The sequence below is a fragment of the Aythya marila genome (genome assembly GCF_965140915.1).
Source record: "Aythya marila genome assembly, chromosome: 1".
Taxonomy (NCBI): domain Eukaryota; kingdom Metazoa; phylum Chordata; class Aves; order Anseriformes; family Anatidae; genus Aythya; species Aythya marila.
Genome location: NC_139042.1, coordinates 82,306,004 through 82,320,684, shown reverse-complemented (window position 1 = coordinate 82,320,684; position 14,681 = coordinate 82,306,004). Strand labels below are relative to the sequence as shown.

At 39.0% G+C, this 14,681-nt stretch overlaps 1 protein-coding gene across 3 annotated transcripts in view; it reads left to right on the top strand.

Moving 5' to 3' along the window:
* The window catches only part of SMPX (small muscle protein X-linked), a 39,628-nt gene extending 26,070 nt beyond the window's left edge, over positions 1–13,558 (top strand). For 2 of the 3 annotated variants that reach the window (XM_082784444.1, XM_082784445.1), the window contains exon 5: positions 13,352–13,558. The gene's annotated coding sequence lies outside the window, so the exon portion shown is untranslated. Of the gene's footprint in view, positions 1–4,858; positions 4,942–13,351 lie in introns of those variants that run through there. The other variant, XM_082784450.1, reaches the window with a different exon arrangement.
* The last annotated feature ends 1,123 nt before the right edge of the window (positions 13,559–14,681 follow it).

Genomic DNA, 14,681 nt, shown 5'->3' with positions numbered 1-14,681 from the left:
AGAAGCTTTTTTTAAAATTAATTAATTAATTTATTTTTATTACATGTGTCAGTATTGCTTAGCATCTGAATGGGGCTTGGCTTATGACCCATTCATTGTGGGATGTTTACAAAGACCCTCGCAGTGGCAGAGGAAAACAGAGAGAAGTGAACCCATGCGGCCGAATCACCAAGAAGCAAACTAAACAAACAGAGCCCCACCCCACCCACCCACCCCTGGTTTTAACCTCTGGTGATCTAGTCTCACAGTCTGGGGGAGATGGGGCATACATTGTAATTTTTCAGAGCTTGGAGCTGTCAAAATGAATAATCTTGAAGAGCAGCATTTAAATGTTTTGCATCACACATCTGAATGAAGCTGTAGATCAATGTAGCGAGAAGCAGAGATGAGGCGGGGGTTGCAGGGCCAGTTTGGAAATGCCAATTTTATGTTATTCTGCAGAGCTGGGCCCTGCCCTCAGCAGGACCACAAACACAAGAACAGCTGGGGTTAAACCAGAGATTTTGAAAAAGAGATTATTTCTCCCCTGATTAGCAAGACTAAACTGTCTCCAGCAAATTCTGGGCAGTAGGAGTGCTGAGCAGGAATTAGGGTTTGGGAGTCTGGCAGGCCAGAAGTTGTCGGTCCTTGGAAGCCCACCTCGAAGAGTTGCGCCAGCACCTTGGCAGGCTGCCAGAGAGCCAACACGGGGGCCGATAAGAAACTGCCCAGCCCAGTCATGCTCAATGTTCCACGCTGCATCAAGAGAATTGCTGAAAGCAAGATGTTTCCATAAAAAGTTACACTTCCAAAGCATAAACCTTTCCCAGTGGAGAAATGTTCCATCAGAAAATATTGGACCAGTTTGACTCTTGGCATACTCTAAAGTACAAAAGCTCATTGCATTTTAAATAAACTTCAACAGCTTCAGATCATGCCAACTCTCAAACAACAAATCAAGCAAACTCTGCTTTTTCTCCTGTAATTATCCAACCTAATAATTCTCTTGCCATTTTCCCCTTTCGCTTCACTGAAGGAAGAAAGGTTGTGTTTGCAGTACACCAAGATGCTGTTTGCTTCTAGTTTCATTGCCTAGGAATTTGAAATTCATGAACAGTCATGATATAAATACATACAGCTTTAATCCCAAATTATGTATGTACAAATGGCACTAAAATTCAATTACTCTCAGGACACACATGATCAGACTTTGTTTTGTAAAACATTTTTGTTTGCTTGGAAATGTTGCTTTCTAAAAACAGCATGAAGTGCACATTTTCTTCAGGGACATATGAAAGACAAAGTCTGCCATGCAAAGGTTCAAACGTGGCTTTTGAAAGCCTAATGAATTAACGTCTAATGCTTAGACCTTTCCCCTCAAACATTAAAGTTCCATGAGAGATGGAAAGTGTCTGTGATGAAAAATGAATGGCAGAACTAGCATCCTGGAGGAAATGTGAGTCCTGAAGAACAATGAAATAAAAATGTTCAAACAATGTTAAAGTGTGGTAGGAACTGAAAAGTCAGGAAGCTAAGGGTGCGTGTTTATGTGTTCACTGGTGCAGATGAGTTAACATCCTGTACAGCCTTATATAGAATTATCTGAAGACTACAGCTTAAAACAATTTTCCTCTGACCATCTCATATCTGCAAAATTTTGTGTGGCTATGAAACTAATGCAATAATGCAAATTCACCTTGTGTACATACCAGTATTTCTCTGAAATAAATGACCTGACTATACACTTGAAGTGCAGATGAGAGAAAATTTGGTACCTATATCTTAATTTCTGAATACAAATCAGCACTATTAGGCTGTGTGTTCAGTCTTAACTGATTAGCTGATGCTTGTGTGAGTCATTTATCAACTTAATACTGTTTTAATATGTGCTTATTATTAAGCACTTTCTCAGGGTTTTTTTGAAAAGGAAAAAGCCACCAACTCCACAGCGTCATTAGTGAGGGGATCTGCTGGAGGACTTTATGGCAATCCACAGCGTGCCAGTTTTGTCACTTTCCACAGTTTTGCCCCTGCAATTCTACCACTCCCACAAAATAAAAATACATTACCTCTTGCTTACAAATTTGTATTTAAAAATACAACTAATTTTATAACCCTTCTCAGCATGTGAAGACCATGCAGATACCAAGCAGTGTTCCTTACCACTGGGCATGCACTCTGAAGAAAATCAGCCAGCTTACATGTGGTACTAAGTGGCAGCCAGTGTGACAATAACAAATGCCATGAGCATTCAGGTGTAAAATCGGAGAACCTTTCCAGCAGCAGCATTTTGCTGGGTGATACATTGCATTTAGAGTAGCGAGAAAGTTTTGTGTATAATTTAAAGTTTAAATATTTGATTGGAGAGCTAGGACCAAATGAAGTGCAAGCATAAAAGAAGTCTGAGGCAAGTGCCTCAAACCATTGTTCACCATTTAACTATACAGCACAGTTTTGCAGTTTAGAGTTCATATGGCATGAAACAGCATACTCTTGAGGCTGATAACCCATCCCTACAAAACTTTTATTGCACTGTTTGACTATGATAAAACCACTGAAAGGATTTAACTGGAACAGTCATTATAAAACCATAAAAATATCAGTAAAAATACAGTCACCTTTCTCAAAATTTCAGCCCCCGCAAATCAACCTTTTTTTTTTTTTAATGTATTTTATTTTTTTTTAATTTATTTTTCTAAAAAAAAATAAACAACATAACTAGGTGGCCTGAATTTTCAAAGAAAAGCACAGAACATCTGAGGATTTTCAATTTCCTGAGACAGAATATACATATTTTTAAAATAAATCAGGCGCTTTCCACTAGAAGCTTTGTTTTGTTAGATTTCCAGCTTCCTGCCCACCCTGAAGAAAAGGAGTATAAGTTCTTCCAACACTTTCCATGGCAAAGTCAATAGAAGGGCAGCATGAGCTTTCAGCTGTGCTGGAATTGGCATTTGTCGTGTAGGGGCTTCAAGCCCATGACACTATGGGTTTGGTGCAAACAAGGGCCATTAAGATAGTTGCAAAATGCCAGAGCTACTACTGGCTGAGGATTTCCAAGGCTGCCAAATGTCCTTCTTCATGGGACAACCACTCCCTTTACTTTCAGGGCTGAAGCTATGACTGACGTGAGCAGGGATGCCATGAGAGCAGATGACAAGGTTTTGAGGAGTGCAAAATGACTTTGGTCCCACAGCTTGTGCTGCCCTATGTGGGCCATGAGAGAGGTTGGCTCCTTAGAGCTGTAGTGCTTGTGGTGGGTTATCTCATGAGGCTGCTTCCCCAAAGGCTATGCCCCCCTAATCATTAGTTGCTTTTGAAAACCGTGAATTCTGTTTTTTAGCTTTATAATAGTTTGGCCGTGGTTAATCCAGTTTGCATAGCACAGTATCAGTCATTATGTTCTTGCCTCCTCCTCCTGTACTTCACCTGCAGACACCTGTGAGGAATTTCCCCCCAGTTATCTCTGTGGTGGGCGACCAAGAGCTGACTGTAGGGAATCCGTACAGTGAGAGTAGTCACCACCATATACATTTTCTCCTAGCTGGAAGCTTTGCTTTCAGAGACACATCCTGGTTGAGAAACCCCAGTCATGTAATTAACTCTCAGTAGGTGCATTTCATATTGCATCAATGAGTGCCTCCTTACAAAGCCTTCATCATTTTCAGCACACACAAAAAAAGATGTCCTGTTGTTTCAAATAGCACCACTTTTTTGGACTTTTTCTTTTAGTAGTTGGTTTTTATTGCTGCTTTTTACATACTTTGCCAATTATTATTTTATTCCTTATAGTGCTTAGCCTGGCTCCTGTGTATATCTTCAATCCAAAGGCATCACAGTTATGAGTCTTTTTTTTTTTTTTTTTTTTTTTTAATTTTATTATTTCTTAGTGGGACCTAGCAACTTCTTTTTATTTTCATGGTGCACCACCACCCAGGTGCTTTTCCACTGTCTGTTTTTCACCTGTGCCTGAAAGCTGATAAGTGGTTTTGGCTATCACTGGAGAAATCAATAGGCTTTGTAGCACCTCAAAGGAGGTAATAAGTATTTTGTGGGTTCTGTTCTTAGACCTTTACTTTCTTACTGATAAATTTGCTACAAAAATAATTCCTGAACTTTTATTGTCTCTGTAAGGCTTTGTCTTGAGAATCCAAATTGCTATTACAGGGAACGAAAATAAAATAAAACTAGACTGCCCTGGAAATTCCTTTCTAATCTTAGTGCTATAAATTTTTTACTACTTAAGCCCTTTAAGTCACATGGCTTCATTAACAGGCTGTTTGGACATACTTGCTCGTGCAATCAGGATGATACCTTAAAGGGGAACAAGCCCTTGAGCGATCCTACATAGAAAACTCAAATGCTTTTTTAAAGCAGAGGTGGTATAGGTGGATGAAAATAGCTTAACATGCATTCAGAGAACAATTTCCTCCCTATATTGATTAATAATTACAAAGGATAGTAATTATAGGTGCACACTTGCATGAACCTAACAGGTCTTAGTAAAGTGCCACAAAGGAAAAGCTGTATTTTTCCATTCTGAAGGTATTAATTTCAAAGGTAGTGAGTACTGCAGCACAGTTCTCGTTGACAGAGGTACAAAGAGCTATTGCAGCTTCTCATCAACAATGTTAATCAAAGTATTTAGTATATACAGCTCGGTATTTGGTTCCCATTAAAAATCATAAATGACCTCATGGACTTACAAAGCAATTGAAATTGAGTCTGAAAATCTTTTTATAGGGATGACATTTTAGGTTAAAAGATGTCAGAGGGTAAACATTAATGAAAATCATAAAATTGAAGCAAAAAAATGAATTTAACATGATGCTACAAGCACTGTTTTTTTTTTTTTTTTTTTTTTTTTTTTTTTTTTCAGACATATAAACTGTGCAGAGAGAACATGAAAGGTAGTTCCAGTGAAAGTCACAGCAGAGGTAGAAATGACAATAATAAAAACTGTATCAGAGCTTGTATGTTTTCTTTGTAATACCATTTTGAAATGTTATGCATAATCAGTCCTCATCAAGTTAGTTTCTATTAACTGCTTCCCTATGATAAACCTCAAGATATGCTTTCACAATTTTAAGAAACTGTTGATTTTCATCCTGAAAACCAACATATTTATTGCAGCAAATTTGCTGTTGTGAATCATTAAGCTAAAAAATGTGTTCAGTAAGGTGCTACTTCATTTAAATAATGATAACTAGCAGCCCATGTTGTATTGCTTTAGGTGGCTTTCTGATCTGAGCCAAGAGCTGCCCAAACAAAAGAAAAAAAAAAAAAAAAGAAAGAAAGAAACAAACAAACAAAACAAAACAAAACAAAACACTACTGATACAACTGAGTAAATGATAGAAAAGTTCAGAGCACATTTCCATGATCTAGAGTATAATGTTTGTGACATGATACAAACACTAAACCTTCTAAATTAGTACTAGTCATTTGTTATGGGAAGAATTTCTTTCTTTTTCCCTGGAAAGGCTGAAATCTGGTCCTTGGCCTTTTAGGAACTGCATATGATATGTGCATCATTTGCATCTTGGTTCTAATAATCAAGAGAAAGGAAAATCAGTGTAACTCCATGAAGAATCATAGCAAATACAAATATTTCAATTGTATATTTCCCAAAGACTTCAGCGGTCTTTGTTCTTGGGCATGTCCTGCTATGTGACGCACTTCCCAGGTGTGTGGTGCCTGGCCTGAAGCTCCTTTCTTTGGACACAGAACCAAGGAGCTCTGAGGGCTCTAGCTCCACCTACAGATTGGAGGGCTGCCCAGCTCCTTACTGCAAATCCACAGCTGGGCTGGGAGCTTGGAAATACCAGAAACCTGGATAAGCCCAGAATTTCTGTGTGATTCAGAACCTCAACATGTAAGAAAGAGCACTGAAGTCCCTAGACAGAGGAAGGACCTCAGTTTCCAAGTTTGTGGGACGCTGTCATGGCTTGGACCCTCTAAGAGCTGCCATCTCAGTTTGGCTCGCCAGTCCATGGCAGGGATCAAGGCTTGAGGAAAAAAAAAAAAAAAGTAACTTGAGGAAAACTTCAAGATGTTACACGCTGGGCGAGCCAGCTGCACTGTTGTCTACTTGATATGAGATGCCTGCAGCTGAATCAGTGAGGAACAAATTTTCCACCTGAAAAATTCATAATGGATTGTTTCCTTCTGAATAAGAACTGTTCCCAAAGAACAACCAATCCATCTTTTGTATGACTAAGATAGCATAAAAGATTCCTTAGTATTCAACTAAAATCACGGATTTTACCTTTGTTACATGATTAATTGACTGACAACTCATTGAAAATATTGGTCATTCAGGGAACTGATAGGATTCTGTGCTTACACAGTACTTGATTGCTTTAGAAAGTTAAAAAATATCTGATGTATAGAAGGTAAAAAAGCCTAGCTGCTTCTTCATCTGACTTAAACCGGGAATCCATGCACAAACCTCACCATAAAAAAATATTCACGTCTATGATTTTGTGTTTCTTGTTCATGCTTATTAGCTCTCCGTGAACTACTTGCATAACACAGCCACTGTGCCCAAGTAGTTGCAGTCTCCAAATAACTAAGGGAACAGCTTGGAAACCATGCGCAGTTTAATACAACTGCGCTGAATCAAAAATCCTCCAAAGAGCTTCCAACACATACTGTTATCTAATCTGTCTTTTTTACCACTTAAACTGTTATGGCAGCCATTAGGTCAGTGCAATGCCATTCTTCTTAATTGTGTTATGTTGGCTAAGTGCCCAATTTATACCTTTCAAAAATGTCAGAGATTTGTTCCTTACTTGGCAGGAGATAAATTTGCTGCCATAACATATTGATCTGAATGACCTCCATTCAATAGCTGTCACTTCAGAGCCACCACATTGAATTTCTCTCTTTTGCAAGTTTCTTTGCTGACTAAGCTTTGTGTCAGTGTAAGTAACAAGATATAATGTGTGGAATGCTTTTGCTTGGCTTTTATTTATTTATTATTTTTGCTGTTGTCCTAAATGAAAAGGTCTATTGTTATTGACTGAACGTGGTCTTACACAATACTCTGCTACAGCTTCCTTGTGTACATACTGAACTACAGAGAGTACAAAGGGTCAACATTGCCTTTGGCTGCCCATCCTACACTGTCTGAAGACAGACGTAAATTAATTGGAGGAACAACACGTGTGAGAAAGCACATATGGCTTTCAGGATTTTTTTAATGACAAAGATAAGAAAAGCTCATTATCAAAAATAAGCAAAAAAAAAAAAACACTTTCATATTTCAACACTTGTGTCTAACATTCTTTGTCAGATAAATCTCAAAAAAAAATAAATCTGACCCTCTGTATTGAAACTCTGTTTGTATGTGTGTAACCTGAATCTCTATTTTTTAGCTGCTTCCAATATATTTCATTTTACTGTAGGTAAGATAAAGAAAAAAGGGAGAAACTGTTTAATGTTTTCAGTATTTCACAGAATCACACAGTGTCAGCATGGCAGAGGTTGGAAGGGATCTCTGAAGGTCATCTGGTCTGACCCTCCTGCTCAAGCACTGCCAGCTAGAGCTGGTTGCCCAGGACCACATGAAGAAAAGATACATATCAGAGACAATATATTTGAGATGTATGAGAGGTGCTCAAATACGTGAGATCACTACTTTTATCCTGACAGAAACTTAACAAATAATTGAAATAATTTGCAAAAAGCATGCAAGAAAGCAAAACATGTTTTAATTTAAAGTAGACTTTTAAATTTAGTTGACCAGCTACCACTGAGAGGGATTCAAATGATGAACCCCCCCTTTGCAACCTGAACCCTCTTTCTGATGCCCCGTCACAGTATAAGTATGTTCACCTGGAGCACATTTGACTTCCTATTGCTTCTTCCGCTGTCCATACGGACAGTGACCCAGACATGATATAAATATTGAAGCAGTTGCACAGGAGAAGATGATCTTTGCAAGTGGTGCCCACTGACGGGAAGTGAGGGCAGTTGAGTTAAAGCGGATCCTTTGGCACTTCAGCTTACTATCTCAGGAAGGACAAGGCTTTTATCAGCTGAGAAATAGAACTGGGGAGTCAAAGAAGATAGTCCAACTTTATTTCACATTCCAAATTCCCTAGAGTAATCAGAGAAAGCATGTTGGTGTATATACCTTCTTTTCACAAAATTTTCCTTCTGAAGAGTGGTGTGTTGGGAATTCTAGGCTAAGTCTGCTCCACACTAATAAAAGTTCATGACCTCTGTCCCCTTCTTACCTTACTGAAATGAATACCCTTTTCATTCCCAGGGTGCTTATTCACCAGGAATGCCCAGATGTCACTTAAAAGTTGTGGGAATGAAAGCCTTTCCTGGGTCTCCTAACTCCAGGAAGTTGTTACCTTCATTTCCCACTTGCACTTTTGAAGAGACATTTTTGATCCTTTTAATCAAAATTTTCCTGTGCAAAATTTTCTCCAAGTAGTCATGCTTATTGACAGTATGTATAGCCCAGGGTACGTAATGAATGCTTTCAGATTATTATAATCTTTAGAGTTTATATGTTTTAAATTACGTTTCGCTGCTTGGTGAAATAATATTCTAAAGAAAAGACCCAGTTCTCCCACTGTAACCCCCATCCTCTCCCAAATAAATAGAAGACTTCTTGCTGTCTTTTCTTAAATATTGCATGTATGACTGTGATAGTGGTGAGTAAGAGATCTATAAATGGGTTCTGGTGAGGAGTAAACATCATGTGGTCGTTCACTTTGGAAGCTTGCTGAGTGGGAGGCATTTACTGAACCTTTGTGCACTTGCTATAATCACTGATTTTCTATGAAGTGCTAATGGTATATGTCTGTTTTCTCCTTTGTAAGGGAACTTCTTATAAAACCAGCTGCATTACCAGAATCTTAGGGTTAAGCATATAGGGCTGGAAACTGTTCAGATAAAGACAAATTTTACTTAGCCTTCAGGTGATTCACGTTCAGTCTTTAATTACATAATATTAGCACTGAACATGGTCATTTTATTGCATATATGGAGATACAGCCAAAATCTGGATTTATTTCTTATTTCTTCTACTTTCAGCTAACATGTTGCAGAAAATACCGACAGTTTGGAATTACTGGTGCTTTTTTTTAGAGGAAATCTTTTATCTGTTTGGAGTTAAGTAGTTTGGGTAGATTTTCAGGGAAAAAAAAGAAAAAGAGATGCAACATGAAAAACTATGCCTTTGGGAAAAAAAATGAGCTTTTAAAATTCATTAATTTATTTAGATATTTGTTATCAAGTTGCATCTGTGTTGAACAACATATAAATTAAATGATTTCTTACATAAAAATAGTAGCACATATTCCCGTGGTTGGAAAATGCTGGGACCCAACATTTTTGCCACAGAAGCTAGCATTGGCATCTCATCAACTGCAATCAGAGCCCTGCAGATTGTCAAAATGGGAGTGAAGAAAGTCTCTAGGGCTGAAAAAAAGCCTCTTTCCATGATTTAAGAAAGCTCCTAAGCATGTGCTTAAGTCTGTCCTTAATCACGACAACATTTAAGCTTGCATTTGCCGTCAAGTACATACTTTCCTATTTTCTTTAAATGGCAGAGTGTTGTTCAGTAGAATAAGGTTGATTGGAGTGGCAAGAGAGGCACTGGTAGATAAGCTGCAGCGGCTGAAAGAATAACCAGGGAACATAACTGTGAGGATTATTAATGTACCATAAGCAACCTATTTTTGAGTTTACAGACTCCCATTGATCTCTGGAGGAGTTTGAGCTCTAAAAATAACACACCTTTGGGAGCTGGGAGAGAGAGAATTGTAGCTGGCCAGAGGGAGGTCTGAATGGATTGGAGCATCACGGGGAGATAATAGAGGGTCCACTGACTGCCAAGGGAGTTCAGGTAGCAATTATAAGCAACCAGAGAGCGGGAAGTACACCTGAGAGAAAGATAATATTATTAGCAGATGTTAAAATAGCACTGCTTGCCAGCAGTGTGCTTCATACAAAATTTGAGAACAGTGGGCTTGATTTTCCTCAGCACCTGAGCTCTGAGGCAAGGCTTATCATGACAATTTGTTTGGTCCTGCATTTGGATGGCAAGTGGCAAGGTGCTGGTGGCTGTAGTATTTTTTGTTCCTTCTGTTAATTAGTCTTCCAGGTGAATGGCCTCCAAGAAAACTGGGTTTCATTGGATGAGAGCCACTATATCTTAGTTGTGACTGAGAGGACCAGAGACATCAGACCTTTTTAGGGGATCCAATGCCTAGTGAGAGTCCTGTGCCATGGGAGGGGGAAGAAGAGAGGTTCTTGTTCAGCTGGATGGGATGTTGTGCCAGCTGGGAACCTTAAGGCTTGAGGTCAAAAAAGTATTAAGTGATATCGAGATCAGCAGGAGCTGGGTGCCAAATGTCTGTGAGCCATAAGAAAAGGAAAAAAAAAAAAAAAAAAAAAAAAGGATTGAAAACTGGGGAGGGAAAAGGGAGTATTTGATGTAATAGAGCCTGAGGCTAAAAGTAATTTAAGTAAGTAGCCAGCTTACTTGTATTGTTAACCCCACTCAGTAATATGGCACTTAACACATTTTTATTTCAGTCTGTTAGCACTGGCAAGCCCACAGAGAAGCAGGGGCAAACAGGGACCTTGCACCTTGCCCACAAAACCATCCTGACCCTCACGAGCAGAGGACAAGTTCTCCTGGGACCAGCAGAGGCTCTGCCCAAATTCACAGACCAGCTGAGGGTAGAGATCACCTAGTGCAGCCCCTGCTCAGAGCCGTGGCAGCTCCAGCAGGCTGCTCCAAGGTGTGTCCCAGATGCTGGGTTTCTCCAAGGGTGAAGACTACCCAGCCTCTCAGGGCAACCTACTCCAGTGCCTGAGCACCCTTACAGTTGAAAACAAAACAAAACAAAACAAAACAAAACAAAGTTTATTTTCCTGTCCATATTAAATTCCTTGTATTTCAGTTTGTGCCTGTTATATCCTGTCCTGTCAGTGGGCACCAATGAGGAAAATCTGGCTCTGTTTTCTTCATACCCAAGATCTCTGGGGTTTGGTGCCTGGGTGTGCATGGCACAGAACAGTTGGTGCTACAAGCTCAGGAAATAAGGAAAAGCTAAACTACTTGGAAAGTAAGGTAGGGGAAGATGAGCATGGTGCTCTTCTGTGCAGGGCACACATCTTCTACAGGTTAACACCTGCATGAAACACAGCCTTTTCATCTGAGGCGATGAATCTGCTGGAAAGGTGTAAAAAATGTTACATAACCCCATAAAAGAGAATGCTGAGTTACAGCTGTCATTCACTCCATGAACCTGCCCACAATATATTTAGAGATAGAGCATGTCATTGGCCTATTTTGGTGGAAGAATCAGGAAACCCTTGTGACACCGAATGCCCAATTATGCTTCTGGGTGCCCACTGCGTTATGCACACCGGCGCTAATAGATACCCTGTATTCTGAGACCAGGCTCGAGCACTTGTGTTTAATCATAGCTAGTAATGTTTTATCCACCCACCACTGCAAAACAGTCACCTTGTGATATTCAGGAACAGGCACGGCACAGTTTGAAAGAGAAAGAGAATACTGGATTGAAACGCAAGGAGAACGTGTGTAGGCAGGCGGTAATTATACAGGACGGGATTACACGTGCGTGCATATCCCGGGGAGCCATCAAATACAGCTCTAAGGTTTGATTTTGGTTTTGAGATCTGAAGAATAAGTACATAAAATTACCTGATTGGAAGGAAATTTCAGCTGAAGCAGACTAGCACATTGCCTCACTGAGTCAGGTTAAGAGATGATTAAGTTTGATTGCTAATGGCAGGAGTGTGCCAGTAGCACTGTGTTGTTTTTTGACCTCCTTCCTTAGGACATCGACACCCCCTCACTTTTCTCAAGCCCAGTTAATTAACTTTTAACTTCTTTATTCAAAAGTCACCAACACTTTCAAGGAGTTTGTATAAACCATGAAGAGTTCTTCTGAAGAGCACCTCTTTTCTCCAGTGAAGTGTTTCTTATCAAAGCTTAGCAGTCCCAGCCTTTTGAATGTCCCTCCAATATTTCTTCAAATGTGTACAGCTCCCAGCATGTTCAGGAGTGGCAAAACTCCAATTTATGTAACACATCATCAAATATAGAAGGTTGTAATTTTTCACTGCCCTATGACTTTTTCTTTACTTTCTGAGCATACAGGCTCATGAGTTCAAGAAAATTTATAAGAAATTAGAGATAATCTTTCACCCCAAATATTTACATCCTATTTAATTAAACATATACCCTATGAAAGGTAATGTCTTGAACTTTTCACAGTTACTTTCAAAACCTCTTTTCCTCAGTATTGAACCATCTGGAACCACCGATATCAGCAGCAACCACTGATACCTCTTAACTTCAAAGAGAACAGGAATAGACCCTATGCTGGGTTTCAAATTAGCTGTGGCAACATCAGGAAGAGTCACTGCAGACAGGTCAATGGAAATTGCTCATTCTCCAGACAGCAGCTAAACACCCCTCTATGTTGCTTCACATAAGTAAATAAATGAACACTGATAGGATATATAAAATTAGGACAGAAAATACTGTGCTGCCACATCCAGAATACTGTGTTCAGTGCTGGCAACTCCTGGAAATTAAAGCAGGAGGGGAGGATTGAAGATGTGACAAAAATAGTTACAGGGACAGATAATTTCCAGAAGAGAGGTTGAAAAACCCTGCGACTGTCCAGTTTGGAAAGGAGACAAAGGAGACTTGCTACCATTCACGGGTCAAATGGACAGAACAGAGAAAGCAAGGGAAGAGGATAATCAATGCAGTTGAAAATATATATATATATATATTTATATGCATCTTAAAATATTTGCATGTGCCACGGATAAAAGTAAATACTGCTTTGATTTCTAACTAGCTGATATGTCCCTACTAAATCCTAAATCCTGCCGTGCCTTGCTGCAGGATTTACTGCTTGCACTTGCAGAAGCAGTGCAGGAGCCTCCCAGGGTTGATGCAGGGCTGGGGCTGGGGCTGGAGCTGGAGGAGTTCAGGAGTCCCCCATGGCCCACCAGCCAGCTGGGGGCAGCAGGGCAATGGGATGGGGCAGGAGTGGCAGATACCCTGTACTGAGGACAAAACGTAACTCTGTAAGGAGATCATGAGCTCTTAAGTCATGAAGTTTCATCAGATGGAGATTTGGAGAGTGGGTGGAAATAGCTAGTGGATCAAAACGATTTGTTTCACGCCCACTCTGTATTCCCCAAGCTCAGGTGTAAACAAGTACACTCAGTGAAAGCAAAATTGCAGGTGCTGGTACACCCCCTCACAACTTACCGGTACTTCTCTGCATTCTCTCAAAACATCTGTTAGTTCCCTGATAAATTATTAATTTCTGGTCTTGTATTTGTCACACAGGTCTGACAAGAGAAACCGAACAGATTCCAATGAATGGAGATCGTCTGAAATGTTTTATATATCTGTATGAAGACTATGAACTTCCTAACTCTGCAATACCCCATAGGAAGCATCTTCTTTGTACATTTATGTCAACACTTTCTTCTTCTCCATTTTGTTTGATATAGAAAAGTAATGATGAAATAAAACAGAACGCAGTAACTAATACTGAATGTGTATATATTTAGGAATGATTTTAATCTGAGAACAGGGAATAGTGTAATTAGAAGTTTGAGCAAAAGTGGAATAAACACTTTTTTTTTAAAAAAAAAATATCATTATTTGCAATTAATTTGGTTTCTTTCCTTTTGAAAAAAATCAACATGGAAAAAAAAAAAAAGAGTTTAAAAATGATTTCACAAAATGCAGAATGAGTGAGAAATGTAATGTCTGATTTCCAGTTTTGTATTCCTGGTTTTAGAATGGGAATCATGACTCCTGTGTAATGGGAAGATAAAATATTAAAAGGGGTGGTCTTTATAGTTAGTTTAGTTAAACTCTTCTCTCATGGCAGAGCCGAAGTATTTCTTTTTCCTGGGAATTTAAAAATGCGCTGATGTTCTGATATTTATGCTTCACCCTTACATTGTACAATAAAGGTACACGACATGAACTAGCTGACAAAAAACCTGCAACCTTTATACAAATAAACAGGTCAACCAGCCTTGAAGGAACATGTTCCCGAATGCAAGCTCAAGGATCACTATCTTCAAAAGCACAAATAAAAGGGGGACATTGAAGTACTGATGCTAAGTGAAAATCATGTATGATCACACCAACATATAATGAATAGTCCCTGACACTTGTTTTATATGGAACTGTACATAAATGAAGACTGTTCAATGCAGATTCTATTTTTGGAAATGAGATCTTATTGTTAGAGAAATTTAATACACTGTGTCTCCTTGGTCTCTCCTGTGTTGTTTACTGTGAAGGGATGAGAGGAGCTGTTTTGTAATAATATTCTTCTACCATTGATTGAAAATATTCTACATGCTCTGAAACTCTGCCTGGCTCTTGTTTATTTAGTTAAAATAAAGAAGATTATTCTGGTTAGAAAACAGGTTTCAAGTTGAATGTTGCTAACAATGACATACATTTAATTCTTGTCTGCTACATGACCAAATACAAAAATTGACTGGCAATATTTTTATATTTTAAGTTATTACACATACTTGCATGGCTTTGTACAGGAAATTAGAAAGGAGTCTTACTGACTGCAGCTTAGTTAAAAGGACATTCTTGTATTTTTTTTTTTTTTTTTTTTTTTTTACTTTCAATATTTAATACC